Consider the following 18,285-nt stretch of genomic DNA (forward strand, 5'->3'; position numbering starts at 1 on the left):
ACTAAACTGATTACCTGCTATAGAGTTGCTTATATTACTTAATGCGGAAGTATTACTCCCATTTGCATTATAACCTCCCTGTTTCAGTAGTCCTATTCCTTCTCCATTTAGTAGGTTGTAGTAACATTTGTTACTCAGCTTTATAAACTCAGCGTAACCTTAGTGTGATTGGTATGATTATATGTGGATTGTGTCCAAAAGTAAATGTAATATGATGTAATAGTTATGCCCTCTGTTTTCAACATGTTGCCCTTTAGCCTGTGGCTCAGGTTGTGGACAGAAATAATTCATTTTGCTCAGTCTGCTTAATTAGTTATTTCATCTTATCTGTTACATAATTTCTGATCCCACTTTATGTTAGTTTCAATTGTAGATATTTTCTGAAACGTGTTGCAACACTTCCCATTCACTGTTGGCGGTGACAAAACCTAGGCAACGAGGAAGAGAAGAGAATGAACAAAGCAGTTACAGCAGAAGAGGCGACAAATACATTTCTTCCAAAAGACAAAGACAGAAAAGTGAAAATACCTCTTACACAAAGAGCAAATCAGCACATTTCAACCAAAAGCACAGGATACATGGCTAATGTTCAACATAAATATGTTGGCTACGTCATAGCCCTTAGGCTTTTGAGCTTAAGTCCATATCTAACTGCTACAGCAGTAAGAAATGCATTGGCCTACTGGGTGGAAACAACTGTTGATGTCTTCATCTTAACTCTCTGCACTGTCATTGCAGTAGCTATGCATGGTGGCTGCAACTTGATTATGATTTTCTCAATGGGATTGAAGATAACAATACTTATGACAAAACATTTGTACACATAATTCTTGAGCCACAGGATGTGGTCAGATTTGGATCTTTTCTGTACATCCTGTGCTGTTTGTGCTGTATAGGTTTATGTCTGTTGTCTCCAATCCAACTGGAACACTTGGCTTTAATGTACTTTTGTGATCTCTTCATTTCATTACACTGGAGGTAAGCTTTGAATAGCACTTTCATGTTTTTTTCCACAACCAAAATAGTACTGCAGGCCTGAGCAACATCAAGATTAATTAGACCCTTAAGTAACATATTGCAGGAAACTGCATACAGATATTTATTTATCGCTTTGACTTCATGTGTTTGTCACTTCATACATTACTTATTTAAAACCATATTAGTCTTATAACTGTGAAATCATGCAGCATATTTATATATTTGCTTAAATGTTGCAATAAGCAAAGTACTGCCTGTCTTTTTAAGGCTGCTACAACTATACCAACTACTTGTGGAATAAAAGCAGTGCACATTTAGTCATCAAAATTGTTGTGGCAAGGGGTAGAAATTTTGCCCACTATCTTCATCTTCCAAAGCTGATGACCCATTTTGTAAAATATTTAGGAAATCAGCACTTAAATATATTTGAACTTCAGTCTGAACATTTTTGTTGCTGGTTGGTTCAGACTTAACAAAATGGTCTAATAATAACCTTCGGGTAGTTATTAAACCAGTTTGACCCAAAACAAACCCCATTTTCTCCAATATTCTGAGCTGCCAGGAATGATTGATTGACTCAGATGCCCTTTTTAGGTCTTGAAAATGTCATCTACTACTAGATTCATTTCCATATTACTGAAGATTGCATTTATCACTCAACAAACAATGGTTAGGATGTTGAACTACCATTTCTGGATTTGCACTGCTAATACAGATGTGTAAGTTCCATTAGCTGTTTACAGGTCAGTTTCTTGATTATAAGACCTAAATAGAGATACGCTGGTAATCCTGAAAAGGACTTTAGACAATTGTCATCTGCAACCATCAAAAGCCATTTTCAGGACTATTGACGTACCTCTATTTAGGTCTTTGCTTTCTTCCTTTCCAAGTATTGGGGATGCTTGGGATACGGACTCCAGCAGTGAAGGGTGCTAGTATCCTCTAAGATTAATAATATATATCTAGTCTAAGCCTATTTAAGAGGTCATTTCTTTGCAGAGTGGGATCTTGTGCCATGTTTGACAGTCAGCGTTACTGCTCCAAAGTGAAGCATAGCTTATAAATGTTTGATAGCAGCTTCACTGTTGCACTGGTAGCCAGTCTCAGAAAAGAGGTTAAAGGTTGTCATACTGTTATTGCTCCTGTGTTCTAGTTTATTTTGAAAGATTTCTGACAGAGTTTACTGACATCTTCATAAAACAAAAACCTGTCTAATCAATACCTGTGCTTTGGTGAGTATTGCAGGTGGCATATTACTTATGGCATGCCTTTTTTTAGCAAGTGATCTTTAATGTTGGTTCTTTAGGACCTTTGCTGTAGGTATCACTTGTCAGTGAGGGGCAATCATGAGAACTCACTGAAGGAGCGCCAGCAGAGTACTAAAGGGAAATTTTCAGGCAGACATGCTTGTGTCTATAACTGCTAATGGTGCCCAGTGCTACTCAGCAGTATGCAATGTGCAAACAAGCTCAAACCACCACAAATGTGGTACTTATGTAGCAAATGAGAGCAAATAATTTAAACAAATTAACCAATAAAACAGCTTAAAACTAGAGCCTTGTTCCAGCAACATTCAATCAAATGAATTCTAATTGCATACTCCTCCCCTGGGTTGCAGGGGAACCCTCTTCAAAAAGATGGCCTGGTTTAGTGCTCAAGTTATACAAACAGAACTAGATTCAGCAGGTTTGAATCTAGTCTATGCTACAGCAAGCAAAGTGCAACAATTTCAGAAAAAAAAACAGTTCATATAAGCAGGCACAATAAGCCTTCAACAGCAACTCCCATCTCAGAACAGCAGAGGTTACCTTCTCCTCCCATAAGAGTGTAGACAATAAACCTTCTTAATGTAAAATAACTGGCCTGAAACCAAAGCGCTTAAACCAGAACTAAGACACTTTTAAAATAACAGACACACTAAGTCCTCAACCAGCAGTTCCCAACTTAGAAGGATGTAAGCTACCCCTCCTGCCACAAGAATGTAGACCACAAACCTTCTTAATGTAAAACAACTGTCTGAAGCCCAAGTGCTTAAACCAAAACTAAAAGGCTTAGAGTAATAGTTACAATTTAATCAATCTACTAACAAGAATAATACAATAGAACACTTTTAAGAACAAGCAACAAAAGCAAAATAAACTAATAAAGTAGGAAGACATACATATACAGTAAAAGCAGTTGAATAAAGTGTATTTTTTTGTTTAAGTTAAGTGGGAAGGGAAGAAACAAAAGATAATTTAAGGTTAAGAAACTAAGGTGAGCCTACATAAATGATCTCTCTCTCTCTGTACTCAGTAGAATGAATTGATAAGATGGGACTTGGAGGAGTATCCAAAACAAAAGCCACCATGTTTAAGAATACAACAGTTGGGCGGGTAGGTAGGAAAAATAAAATGCAGATAGAGATTATCAATATTCAGGCACAGTACAGCAAGCAAGCCAAACAGTCCAGCTAACTAGAGATATTTCTAGCTAAATGAGGAATACTATATCTCAGCTCCTCCCATTAACTAGCTAATGCTATTTAATGTTTACAAAGGAATTCTTTGCTAACTTTTCTAACTGACCCTAGCCAAGACCTCTTAAAACTCCAACAAAACTGGAAACTTAAAACAAAACAAATGTAATACAAGATTAAGATATAAAATACAAGTAACCAAACCTTAAATGAAAAACATAATTTCAAAATAAAATGCAGACAGAGATCAACAATATTCAGGCAGAGTCCAGCAAGCAAGCCAAACAAGCACTCCGGTAAATTGAGATATTTTTAGCTAAATGAGGAATGCTATTTATCAGCTCCTCCTTTTAATTAGCTGATGTTATTCACTGCTTGCAAAGGAACTCTTTGCCAACTTTTCTAACTGACCCCAGCCAAGACCTCTTAAAACTCCAACAGAACAGAAAACTTAAAACAAAAGAAATGTAACACAAGAATAAGATACAAAATAGAAGTAACTAAACCTTAAATGAAAAACTTCAATTCAAAATAAAATGCAGAGATCAGCAATAATTAAGCAAATTACAGCAAGCAAGCCAAACAAGTACTCAAACTTAATGCCCCAAATTGCAACATTGTAGCATTTGGAAGCACACCTTAGCTACAACATATAGCAAAGATAATATGCCACTTTAAAATAAAAAAGTGGTGAGAGACCTAGGAACGTGGGTGGGTAGCTCCTTCACATTTGACCATTATGTTGCAATAGTGGGTAGAAAATCCTTTTAATTTCCACTTCATATAGCAAAAGGTTATTTCTTCTAGGTCTAAAGAAGTCTTTGCCTCCTTGTACCCCACAAACTGAGTAGACCCATCATTTAGTTCAATGCCCCCTTTACAGCATGCCTCATTAAGCATATTAAGCAGCTGGAAAAACTTCTTGTAACTAAAATGATCATGGGCTTAATAAATCTGAACTACCAAGAAAGACTGGAGACTTTAGCTTTATACTCAGTTTCATATAGACTCCTTAGGGGCAACTTGTGTGTTGCTTATAGCACTACAAGGGATCCAGTAGTCTAAGAAATATTACACCACCATAAATCAAACAGTCCAACTAACACTAGGGTCAGAAATCTAAATCTACTCCAACAAATAAATAAAACAAGAAGGAAAGATAAGTTTGTCACACAATGCCTACTGCTTCTCTGGAACAAACTCCCTCTCTATGTTAAGCAGTTTGACACTATCTGAACTTAAAAAGGAGTGGGACAGCTTTATAGTTATTCATAAATTCACTCCTGGTTTGACCGATGTCACCATCCCTGAAAAGGTAGTCAAAGCCCTGAACTTTAAAGTTAACGATAAGATCAAAAGAAATACCAGTTAGCCTCACAAATTGTGATGAATGGGGAGAATAACTGCAAATGAAGTGTACCTAATATACCTGCATTGGGGAGAGAAAACTTCTTTGAAAGTAGATTCAAAAGCTAATAAAAACAAATAATGTCTATACGCCTGTTTAGGTTGATCAAATTAAAAACTGACACCTTGCACGTGCAACACATAGATGTACACAACACCAGAACACCTTAAAGAACCTCAGACTTAAATCTACACTTACTAAAAGAAACAAAAAATAAAAGAAAGTATAAAGTAAAACATGGGTGACATTTCCCATTCATCTCAAGATAAAAAGTAACTCCACATACTACAAACGCAAATACATACACAACTTCCCCAAAAGAAAAACAGATATGTAAATCTAATCCCTATAAATGGAAATTGTCATTTTCGAAATTAAAAATTAAAATAAAAGAAAAAAATTGAAAATAAATTACTAGCCACAGCTAACTCATAGCCAGTTCTCCAAACTCCCGAAACTAAATTCCACTGCATGTATCCCAGCTTATCTGTTCTCGCTCCCAAGTTAAGGCAAGCACTTCCCTCAAGGCTGACAGACCTCTCTAACTATATCAAGTTTAAAACCCTGTACAAAGAGTCTCTACTCAAACAAAACAGCTGCATAGGTCGTATTGCATGAGTATTGTGGTACCATGGCATCACTGCCCAATTAAAGTATGGTATTGACCTTTACCACACGTAGTCATGTGTATACAAATGCAATCTCTTGTTTTTTTAGTTTGTTAACTAGGTAAGTAAGCTGGTCTGTTGACCCTTCAGTCATGACCCAGGGTGATTAGATAAATGACAAAATACAAGACTGAGAAATAAGTACAGCTGACAACTGAATATCAAAGAAACTGCAGATACAGGCAAATAAAGTTATATATAATATGGATAACTTAAAATGGAAAGAAAACAAATTAGATATGGCTGTCACAAATTAGTTATTAAGCATGAGCACTTGTTGGTCAAGTACATAGCAGACTGGCTTCACCTTTAAATAGATCTAGGCTAGAGTTGTCATTGCACTGTATTGTATTGTATTATCCCATATTAAGAAAGCAGCTACACCTTGCCTCATCTTATACATATTTACTTAAGGTATTGTAGGGTTGTAATGTTGGGTTATTTTTAACTAAATGTGGAATGTTCTTCCAGATAGCAAAAAGTATTCTAGAAAAGACTGTGTTAACAACTGCTTTTTTGAAACTGGGCCTGGTTAGGGTGAGTGTGTTATCTTGGCTGCTTCTTAAGAAGTATTTTTTTCCCAGACTGGAAACAGTCTTTTAAGAGAGGGACAATAACCGGTGTAGAATATTTTGTAAATAAGAGTAGAGTATAGGTTGTTTGCCCTGTTGGAGATGGATAACCACTTAACATAATTTAATGGGTTACAAGTGATGCTTGTTTAGGCCTGCTCAATGAACAAACTGGAAAATTTTATTTTCTGTGATTTGTGAAAGGTAGAACATTTTAGCTATGGCTGATCATACAGTGAGAGACAATAAGTGAGAAATAGGGTAGCAGAGCATTAGCTGAGTAATTACCTTGGCGGCTATGTTTTCTATATTGATAAATAACATTAGGGAGGGTCTGGTTACTTTTGTCGAGTAACACTGGGACTAAAGTTTCTCTTATCTGCAAGTAGTAGAATGGGACCGGTTGCCAATTTCTGAGGCGTGGCAAAAAGTCCATTTGTTTTTTTTTAGAGTTAACTAATAGTCTGGTGCAAATAATCATGTGGCTAGTTTATGGAAACATGGCCGAAGCTTGAGCTGCAAAAATCAGGTTGATTTGCAAGGGCTCTGCCATAAGAATATAATCACTGTACATTATAAAATTAAGATTTTGGATGCCAAATGAGATATAATTAATAAACATGGAGAAAAGTAGTACTTTACATTATCAGAAAAAGTGTATATATTTGGAATGTTCTCTCATTTAGATAACTGTGGAACGAGACAATGATATTTTCGCCAAAGATCAGTTTGTAAACGTTTTGTAACAAGACAGAATGGTTCACTGTTTCAAATGCCTTAGTCAGTTCAGTGCATGCTCTTGCAGAAATAATTTATTTATTTTATTATTTATTTATTTACATTTGTTGACCGGGAAAATCCGACTGGACACAGGTCCTTTTTCAGTGGAGGCCTGGGGAGAAAAGCTCCACAATAAAAACAACAATTAAAAACAATTAATTACAAGTTACAAGAAGTATAGGTAGGTTTTGTTTAACAATAGTAGTAAACAGTTATAGTTCAAAATGAAATTAAGTATTTAGTTAAATGGTACAACACTTGTATCATTGGTGCCATAAAGATTAGCAAGTATTTTAATAGCTGAGCTAGCAGCTATTACCCTTGAATAACAGTGGCTAAGATTACAGCTGAGATATAGGTTTACAAGCAATGTATTTGGCTGCAATCTGAGGTAGTTAAGAGGGGTGGAAGAAAGGGATTAGAGAGTTTGGGGTAGAGATGTTAGACAGGTTTGTTACAGGGGCATGCCCAGTGCTCTTTTAGATGAGATTTTAGAGCAGCTTTGAAGTTAGTGCATGATGACACAGAAGTTATAGTGTGAGGAAGGGTATTCTATAATTTTGCTATGGAGTAGGAGAAGAGAGCTTCTCCAGCAGAGTTCCTGGTTCTAGTTACCTGTAATTGATTTTAGTTGCTGGAGCTTAGTGGTCTGGTGGTATGATAGGGTTAAAGTAGATTTTGGAGGGAGGGGACTTTTACAGGATGATTTAGTAGTTTGTGGGCAAGTGAGAGTTGGTACCATTGATGGAGGTGAAGGAGTTCTAGCCAGCCTTTTTCAGTAAGTGAGGTGCAGTGGTGGCTACGGTAGTTTGCGTCAGTAGCAAACCTTGCTATTTTGTTGTAGCAAGCTTCAAGTTTACCTAACTCACTTTGCCTTAGGTTGGAAGATATTGGAGAGGCATATAGTAGGGTGGAGATAAGGTGGCTATTTGCAACTGAAATCTTGGCTGTTTTGGTGCGGAATTGCTTATTTCCATATAAAACTCTTAGTTTTTGTGTACTTTTTTTATGGCTAACGAGATGTGGATGTCAAACTTGAGGTTATTGTCAATTTCATCTCCAAGTAGTTTGGTGTGGTCTGTTGGGGGGATAATGGTGTTGTCATTGGCTTTAATATTAAATTGGTGGGTATTTAGATTGTGTTTGGTGGGTTGGAAGATGAGGAGTTTTGTTTGGGTTAAGTATTAATTGTGCATCTGAAAGCCAAGTTTCAACTGAGGAAAAGGCTTCCTGTGTGGTCTTTTGTAGTTCAGGTAGGGAGTGGGCTGAGCAGATGATGGTGGAATCATCTGCGTACTGACTGTACGAGAGTGGCTTGTTTGGTAGCAGAGGCTAGATTATTAGTGAATATGGAGAAGAGTAAGGGTCCAAGGATGGATCCTTGGGGAACACCTATTGAGACAGGGAGTTGGAGAGACATATCACTATGTCTAACAACGGATTGATGGCAGTCAGTTAGGTAGCTCTGGAACCAGTTTGTGACAGATTGAGAGAAGGACAGAGTATTGAGGGCAGTAATGAGTTGTTTATGAGAGACCATGTTGAATGCTTTAGATAGGTCTAGGAAAGTTGCAGAGATGAAATAACCATTGTTTTTATGTTGAAGGATTGTATTAGCAAAAGCAAGTAAGACAGTGGTTGTGCTGTGGTATGGTCGGAAACCATGCTGTTTGTTAGATAGGAGGTTGTTAGCAAGAGGTAGTTTAGAACTTGAGAGTGAATGCATCTCTCAAGTATTTCTGATAGAGGAGATAGAATAGCTATGGGCTGGTAGTTGGTGAATAAGGCCATTATTTATGTGGTATAAAATGTTTGCAGGTGTTGCTAATGCTCTAATAGGTTCCTAGATTACTACTAGGCTAACTGCACTTGTGGGCCATTTTAAGTCTAGCCAATTACCCCATGTGAGAATCAAACCCTGCACCTTGTGTCTGTAAGGTAAACACCTTAACCATTATGACAACCTCTGGGTCCAGGGAATTTATAGTATCATGCCACTCAGCCCTTTTCAGACCCATCATTTACTACAATGCCTCCTTTGACATGTACCTAACCAGGTACTTGCAACAGATGGAATGTCCTCAAACGTTCCTCACCAGAAGAATACTCTGTTCTACACAGATCACCTTAAGGCCCTATTTCTGTACACAGTATCCTACAGGCTGCTGAGAGGTGATCTACTGTATGCTTGGCTTATAAGACATCCTGAGATCCAGTCCAAATGAAGCATTCATAGGTTCATAGGTTCATACTAGGCTATCTGCCCTAGGGCATTTATAAGCCTAGCCAGAGTGTGTATGGCTTTCGCCACCCATATTAAATTAATTTTGCTATGCCCTTTTTCAAGGTTAGTATACTGTGCCTCTGTCTAACAGTGACACAGAAGTGATACCCGGGGTAAACCTACGATCTCCCATCCACTCATCAAGATTCCTCTTGAAGAGAGTCAATGAGGGACTCTGCCTAACCTGGACTGGGATTTTATTCCAGAGTGAAGGGAGCCTCTGGGTTATGTATCTGTCCCTCCAGCATGTCCTATTTATTTCAGTGCTGAGGTTCAAGTCCCTCAAGCGCGTAGCTCGATGGGATTTGGATTTTCTGAGATGCAGCATGTCCATTAATTCTGGGTTGGATATGGCTTTATACGTCAGGCACAGATCGCCTCTGAGCAGGCGGTATGCCACTGAGTAGATCACATATTTCAAACAAACAGCACTAGGAACACTAGATCCAGGGATTTGAACTTCACTTATGACATAAACAGAACATGCTGGGGGGACAGATATGTGATTCAAAGGATACTTGTGTTATGGAACAGTTTCTCCATCCAGATGAAGCAGAATTCATGTCTGACCCTATTCAAATGAAACTTTGACTATTGGATGGAAAATTGCAAATTAACAGCCAGTCTGACTCCTGTCTCTCTGATGGATAGAGGCTGTTGGTAAGTAAAATGTTCTTCAATTAACCCCCCACCCCTGTACCACACACTTACACACAAATGCCTTAGCTACCTCCTTACTAACATACCCCCTTCTTAATAGATGCAAAAGGGACTGTGGGACAAATTGGGTCAGGGTGCACGGTTAGACTTATAAAGGCCCTAGTCATCATTAGCCTAGTACAGTGATGGCGAACCTATGACACACTTGTCAAAGATGACACACTCCACAACGTTTTGGATGACATAGCGATCACCAACACCCAAGTTACCAAAGACACTGGTTTTGCATTCATTGCTCATGTGAAGTGCACTGAATTATTTGGGGTTTGTGATGTCAAAAGCTCCAGGCACAAAAGGTTCACCATCACTGGCCTAGTAACAACCCATGAACCCACAAATGTGTTGTTGATTGCAAAGTAGACCATACTTATCAACATAGACTAAAAGTTAATTATGCTTGAGATATGGATCTGAAGTCTTTACAGTCTAAAGGTATAATCTGTATATTTCTACACAGTTTCACTACAAAGTAGTCTTACAGGGCATTTATTCTTATTTGTATAATATTATAGCTTTCTTGGATAATAATGATGTCACTTCTGTTACTGTATCCTTCTGTTCTCTGTTATATTTTGTAAATGCAGTATGCTCTTTATGCTTTTTCTATTTCTTGTTAACAAGTGCAGTACGCAAGCTGTGCTGATCCTGTAGTTGGTCATGTTCAAACAATACTCACAAACAACCAAAAAGAAAAAAGTAAATAACTAATTGGAAAACAACATTAATAGCAAAATGGGTAAGGATATAACTAAATTAAGATCAAGCTAATTAAAAAGTAGCTAAACTATAAAACTAAGAAATCTTAGCATAGTCCTCACAATACTACTAAAATAAAAGAACTGATATGAAGAAAATAAATGACATCAGAACTAAAATGCAAGCCTACCATTATAGAAACCTGTGCAAATTACCTAAAATTCTATTCAGCAAAAAGATATTAAAATTACTGTACCCCACTCTACTCTAAACTAAAAAATATGTAAATTGATAAATGGAGTACATAGTGTTCTGGTTTGTGTGATACATGAATTATCCTGAAATGTAAGATTAGGAAGTTTGGTTAGTGGCTCGTGGCAAAACTATTCCTTGCAATACTTACTTCATAAGCTGCACTGTAAGATACTTCATGAATCACAGAACAGATTCTCATGTATTCAACGAATATATATGTGTGTGTGCATAAATAACACACACACACACACACACACACACACACACACACACACACACACACACACACACACACACACACACACACACAAATACCATAGCTGCACTTTATTTTGTCAGCAGTTTATATTGGAAAATAGGACTGGATTGTAGAGCGAGTGTGTGTGCAAGTGTTTGCAGGTTAGAGTTAGAATAAGGGCAAGGTAAGGGACTGTTTTAGAGTTGTTTGTCAGTGTTGTATATGGTATATATATTTCGGTGGATCCCCTAATCATCACTGAATCGCCACTTACCCGAAATCCACATGAATGAGCCGAGAACACCAACAGAAACAAAACACTGACCGCTTTAAACACTGACTTGGAATTAACAGTAAGTAAGCCGTTGGCCAACCAGGAAGAACAGTAAACCAGAAAAAATACAACACACCCACGTGGGGGGCTTTGCACCCCACACTCCCCCTAAGTAAATATTCCAACTCCGAGATCCCACTGCAGTGGAGGTAAGGGGCAAAGGTCAACATGCTGGCTGAGCAGTTACTTACTGTTAGTTCCAAGTTGTGTTCCAAGTGGTCGGTGTTTTGTTCCTGTCGGTGTTCTTGGCTCATTCATGTGGGTTTCTGGCAAGTGGTGATTCAGTGATGTGTAGGGGACCCATTTGAGTGTCATCATCATCATCATTATCAACCCCTTTTTCCCATTTTCTACTTGGGGTCATGGTGGCATGTCAGCTGTCCCATCTCCCTCTATTCAATGCCACTCTCCTAACATTTTCAACATCCATGCCTCACAGTTGCAGGTCTTCTCTCACAGTCCATCCACCTCTTTGATGGACATCTTTATTTTCTCTTTCTTTCTTCCTGTCTAGCCTAATTCTTCTTCACCAACCTGTCTTCTGCTTTTCTGCACATGTGACCAAACCACCATAATCTGTTCTCTTTGTCTTCTTCTGCAATTGGAGCTACTTTTTCTTCTGCTTTTATGTCTTCATTTCTTTGTCTATCCTACAGTGTGCATCCTGCCACCCATTTCAGGCACTTCATCCCCATTACCTCTAGCTTCCTCAATTGCTCTGCCTTTACTGCCCAGGTTTCTGTATCATACATTAGTTCTGGTCACACCACTGATTTGTACATCTTGCTTTTCACTTGCTTTGGCATTCTTATTCATTACCCAGAGCTGCTCTTGGTTTGGCTAATTCACCTGAGAGTTACAAAGAATCTGCTGCATCTAAAGCTATCTGCTGCTAAAAGAACAAAAAGAAGTATCACTTTGGACATTTGATTATTTTACTGTATTTTATAAGATTCCTTTATTTGTTATATTTCTCGCAGTTTATTAGAGCTTGAAAGCTGAACTCTTTCCACTTAATTTCATTGTGTCTGCAAGTTTTACAGGACTATAGTATCTAGACCATGTGGTTTCCCCTACACTTGAGTTCTAAAACCAGCATCTTTACATTAAGAGGATTTTCTGACTTCACTCTTGTGGCAGAAGTGTGTTGTAGCAAACCTATCTGAGTTGGGGGCTGCTGGCTGAAAGCTTATTATGTGTTTTCCTGATTGGTCTGTAGGCCTTGCTGTTGTAAAACTTGTTTTTCTGTTTCTGTATAAGTCCAGTGTTTGTTAGCAGTGCCCTGTATTGATGCAAATCCTTTCAAGTTAAAATTTTCCCTTAACATAAGTATCTCTGCCGCCTTCCCCAGTCCATCTGCTATTCTAGAAGCATCTGATTTGTGGGCAGAGCAGCATTCCCTTGGATAGCTGCATTTCACACTGACTATAGCACCCATTCTTTGTCTGTATGCAGTCTTCCCAGTCCAGTTAAATGTACCCACTCTTCACTCTTGTTAAACCCATAGTAAAAACCTGAAATAATGGAGTGGCACTTTCCAGCTATCTATGTGGCCAGTCTAGTGGACATGGGCATCCTGAGGCAGTGTAGCAATTGTCTTGTGTATACTGACAACCACATAATCCTGAAACAAACACAGTATGTGAAATATATAGTTACACTATGAAAATTGAGACATGACTCTCACATACTGACAAATCAAATGACAAACAGGATTTCAGAAGATGCACATAATTTCCCTCACTAAATAAGGTCTTTACACATAAACCCACATATGCTGAGGTAATCACAAGTATTTTTATTTTATTTATTTATTTAACATCTGTTAACCGGGAAAGTCCGACTTGGAACGAAGACAATTTTCAGCGGAGGCATGGGGAGAAATGCTCCAGATGCATGTCTTTATAACGTGGGAGGAAACCGGAGCACCCACTGGAAACCCACATGAACACAGGGAGGACATGCAGACTACACACGGAAGGCACCCCAGCCGAGAATTGAACCGGAGAACCTCTTGCTGTGAGGCAACAATGCTACCGCTGCACGACTACGCTGTCCAAACTTACTACTCCAGTAACTTACTAAACCCTTAGAGGCCTCCTGTATGCTGGCTTCAGAAACCACATGCAACAAAACCAAGTCAACACGAACCACTACACACATCACAGTGTCTCCACAAGCAAGCCTCTAAAGTGAAACAGCACACATTCAAACATCTTGGTCATTGGACACTCTATTGTGAGACACACAGATGCCTCCCTCACCAGATTGGATAAAGAGACGGTTACAGTCAGTTGCTTCTTAGGGGCCAGGATTCACCAGCTCACATAGACACTCAGGTAACTCAACCACAAGTAGCAGAATCATTCAGTCATAGTGCATGTGGGTGTGAATGACCTGAGCTGCACCTCCCTAGACTATATGTACAAAGGCAAGATGGACCTATCTGAATATATGTCTCAGGTGGGAATGAGCCTGACACTGAGAAGCATTCTACTCTCACAAGAATGATACCACCATACAAACATAAAATAATTGATTTCAATAATTGGCTTAGCTACTGGTGTCATTCCAAGGGGATCCAGTATTTGCCAGCCTGGGACAATTATGATCACCAGACAACATTGCTTTGCCAGAGATGGTCTGCACCTGTCACCACTAGGCTTTGAATACTGGCCAAGGCATTAGCCACTCACATAGTGCTTCTTTTAGGCAGTGCCAAACAAACAGACCTACCAGCATAACAAAGTCTTCTAATGCCAAGTTGAAGATACTACTGCTCAGTACTAGCAGTCTTAACAAGAAGCTGAACTCCCTGGAAGCTCTCCTCACCCTGGTGAATGTTGATGGCTGTGCAGTTGCAGAAACATAGTTCAAGGCTGTGGAAAGCATCCTGCCACTGCAAGACTACGATGCCTATCATTCACTCAGACCACCCTCTGAAAAGGAAAACATGAAAGGAGGAGGTGTTTCTATTTACATAAAAACAATCCCAGCTCAAGATTGATCAAGCAGAATGACTTACCTGAGCTATTCCATGTCCAGCTGACCACAGACAAAATCCCCCACCATATCATTGCTAGCTACAGGTCCCCAACCATGAACCATGAAAACCACTACGCATAGTTGAAGTCACTGGAATCACTTACCATTCAATCCAGCACACTACTCATGGGCGATTTAACTCCCCCTCTATAAATTGGGAAACATACATGACCACTAACATACAAGCTCAGAGATTCCTGGACTTTGTCAGTGCACTTCCATTAGGGGCTCAAATATCTTTGAAATAGTACTCACAAACATGGGTGAGTGTTGCACCCCCCCCCCCCCCAGCATAATGTCCTCATTGGTAAGACCGGATAAATCCATCTTCTTTTAAATAAATGTAATGGTAAAACCCCATCAAACCCCAAAACACTAAAGAATGTTTCCAAGGCAAATTACCTTCTATTAAGTGTTAGCATAGGTAATTTTAAAGCTTCCCCAACCCCAAAGACATGGAGGCCTATGCAGAAGTATATATGTCTGCCCTGTACAACCACTTAAATAACTGCATAGAAATGGAAATAACAGACCAAATTAACTTAGATCTAGCTCACAAACACAAGTCATCCTGGTGGACCACTGGCATAAATACATTATACAACAGAAGGAAGAATATCCTGGCTAGAAGTAAGTGGGAGGGAGCACAACAGAGAAAGAAATCCCTCATTAGTCTCAACAGGCAAATCCAGGAACTAGTGAAGTTTTCAAAAGCTAAATATGAGACAAAAGTAGTCTCCTAAGCAAAGGATAACCATAAAAATATTTTATTTTTTGCCAATGTAGTGAAAGGGAAGTGTGTGCAGTTTCACTTTATTTTATTGAGTTAAATGTAAGGAGCAAATGCCTATCCCAACTCAATGTATCCTCCCTGACATCACAGATGCACAGGTGAAAGCTGCCCTCTCCAAAGCAAAAAACACAGCATCTATGGGACCGGACGGTGTCCCAGGCTGCGCCTTACACAAGCTCCAAGAAGAACTGAACCCTCACATTAAGTCACTGTTCAGACTTAGCCTTACTACAGGATATGTACCCAAAGAATGGCGTACAGCTACAGTGGTCCCACTCCACAAAGGTGGTACCACAACGGACCCCGGAAACTATCGCCCCATAAGCCTGACTAGTCTGGTCTGTAAAGCTATGGAGCGTATTATCATGGAACTCATAAACAAAGACATTGGGAGCCTCCAGACACTGGACTCTACCCAAGTCGGCTTTGTTAAGGGCAGATCTTGCCTCTTAAACCTAGTTGATTTCTATGAAACAGTTACCAAAGCCATAGATGAGGGCAAGGTAGTCCACACAGCCTACCTGGACCCCGCAAAAGCCTTCGACACAATACCCCACTTGGGCATCATAAATAAGCTTACCAGCTTAAATATCAACCCCTATATCACAAGATGGGTTACAAACTGGCTCAGAGATAAAACCCACATGGTCAGAATCGCAGGTGCCATGTCCGAATCCAAACCAGTTACAAGTGGCATCCCACAGGGCTCAGTTCTGGGACCTCTCTTGTTTGGTATATACTTCTCTGAGGTTCAGGCTAAAATGGGGGGATTATGGCTGACAAAGTTCGCAGATGACTGCAAACTGGGGGCCATAATCGAATCTCCAGCTGACACAAGCATCCTCCAAAAGGGTCTCAAAGAGACGGATGCTTGGTGCCAGAGCCAGGGCCTCAAGCTAAATGCTAAAAAGTGCATAGTCATCCCCTTTGGGAAAAACAAGGTGCCCACAAATTACCACATAGGTGGTAATCCATTAAGTACGGAAGAAGTAATTAGAGATTTGGGGACCAACGTAGATAGTAATCTCTCCTTTGATAATCACGTTGCCAAAGTGGTTAGAAAGACCTTCTATATAGCCCACCTTATCACGAAAGGGTTTGCATCTAGATCAAGAGAGGTCATTGTGCCCCTCTACTCGTCACTCATCAGACCCATAATTGAATACAATGCCCCTTTTGGGATGTACCTTACCTGACACCTGCAGCAACTGGAGAGACCCCAAAAGTACCTCACCAAGAGGATTATGGGCTACAAACAGATATCCTATGCAGCTCGACTAAAGAAACTCCAGCTCTACTCAGTTGCTTACCGCCTACTCAGAGTTGATCTATGCCTGATGTACAAAGCCATGTCAAACCCAGAATTAATGGACATGCTCCACCTCAAAAAATCCAAGTCCCTTAGAGCTACACACTCCAGGGACCTAAACCTCAGCACAAAAATAAATAGGACATGCTGGAGGGACAGATTCATTTTCCAGAGGCTCCCCTCACTCTGGAATAGAATCCCAATTCATGTTAGACATAGCCCCTCGCTGACCCTCTTCAAGCGAAATCTGGACACGTGGATGGGAAATTGCAAATTCACCCCTGGGATCTCTTCTGTGTCCCTGCTAGACAAAGGCACAGTAAACTAATCTTAAAAGGGTACCTTCTGTGACCTACTTTACAGAGGCACAGTAGGCTAATCTAATAGGGAGGCAGAAGCCAAATACACTCTGGCTAGGCTTATAAATGCCCTAGGGCAGATTTTATTTATTTTATTTATTTATTTGCAGTTGTTTAACCAGGATAGTCCATTGGGCCTAATGAACCCATTTTCAATGGAGTCCTGGGGAGAAAAGCTCCTAAATACATATTACACAAAGATTAATAGACACACAGATTGCATGTAGATTACAAAGGTAAACAAACAATGCTTAATATACTCTTAAAAGCTACTAAATACATGTTACACAAAGACTAATATACACACATAGATTGGATGAAGATTACAGAGGTAAACAAACTAAGCTTAATATACACACACACAGACTGCAGGTTCATTACAGAGGTAAACAGACTGATGAAAAGTATTTCAATCAAAGGAAATGATATCAAATTTTTTTTTTTTTTCCAGTTGGAATGAGAATAGGTAGTTAGATGGAGTAGGGTCAGGAGTTACTAGGTACTAGAGACAGGCAAGAATTTGTTATCTGGAATTTGAGAAAGGAAGGGAGAGGATGAATGAAGCAGAGTGTAGGTTATGAGGGATGGGAGCAGGAGCATTCCCATATGGAAGTTAAATGAGAGTGGAGTGATTTTTTAAAGGATTGGAGGCTAGTAGTGGTAAGAATGGAGGGGGGAAGGGAGTTCCATAAGCGAGTTAAAGAGTGTGACAGGAGGTATTGTCCTGGGGGGTGGAGTGGTCGGTAAACTTCTATAAGGTTTTGATTATTAGATCTGAAAATTCTTTGTGTGTGGTGCATTTTAAAGGTAGTGGCGAGGGAGGGACAGAGGGAAGGCTGGAAGATGAGTTTATGGGCATAGGTGAGCTGAATGTAGGATAGGTAGTTTGGTATTTCTAGCCAGTTTAGTTTGTGGAGAGATTCACAGTGATGTGTTGATGATTTGTTGCTAGTGGCGAATCTGGCAATTTTATTGTAGCAAGAAGACAGTTTGGTTTTGAGAGATGATTGTAGATTTGTTAGAAGGGGGGCTCCATAGAGAAGGGAGGGTAAGAGAAATGTAGTAGAGAGAGTAAATTTGGTAGTTGAGGTGAGAAACCGATTTTGTCGGTAGAGCATACCAATTTTTTGGTGGTTTTTTTATGTTTAGTAGTAGATGGGAGTTGAATTTAAGCCTGTTGTCGATTTGAACTCCTAGTAGTTTGGCTTCAGATACCAGTTCAAGAGGTGTTGAATTTTGGCTGGTGATGGAGAATAAATTTTGATCGAAGTTCTTGGTTTTGGAGGAGGTAAAAATCATAAGTTTAGTTTTACTAGCATTGAGTGCAAGATGGTTATCTTTCATCCATTGCTCTGTGGTAGAGAAGGCATCTTGAGTTAGTTTTAAAA

At 39.4% G+C, this 18,285-nt stretch overlaps 1 pseudogene; it reads left to right on the forward strand.

Annotated features, from left to right (window-relative positions):
* Window positions 1–452: 452 nt before the first annotated feature.
* LOC122795039 overlaps window positions 453–18,285 on the forward strand; it is a 76,818-nt pseudogene continuing 58,985 nt past the window's right edge.

The sequence above is a fragment of the Protopterus annectens genome, chromosome 2.part1 (genome assembly GCF_019279795.1).
Source record: "Protopterus annectens isolate FY-2018-M chromosome 2.part1, PAN1.0, whole genome shotgun sequence".
Taxonomy (NCBI): Eukaryota; Metazoa; Chordata; order Ceratodontiformes; family Protopteridae; genus Protopterus; species Protopterus annectens.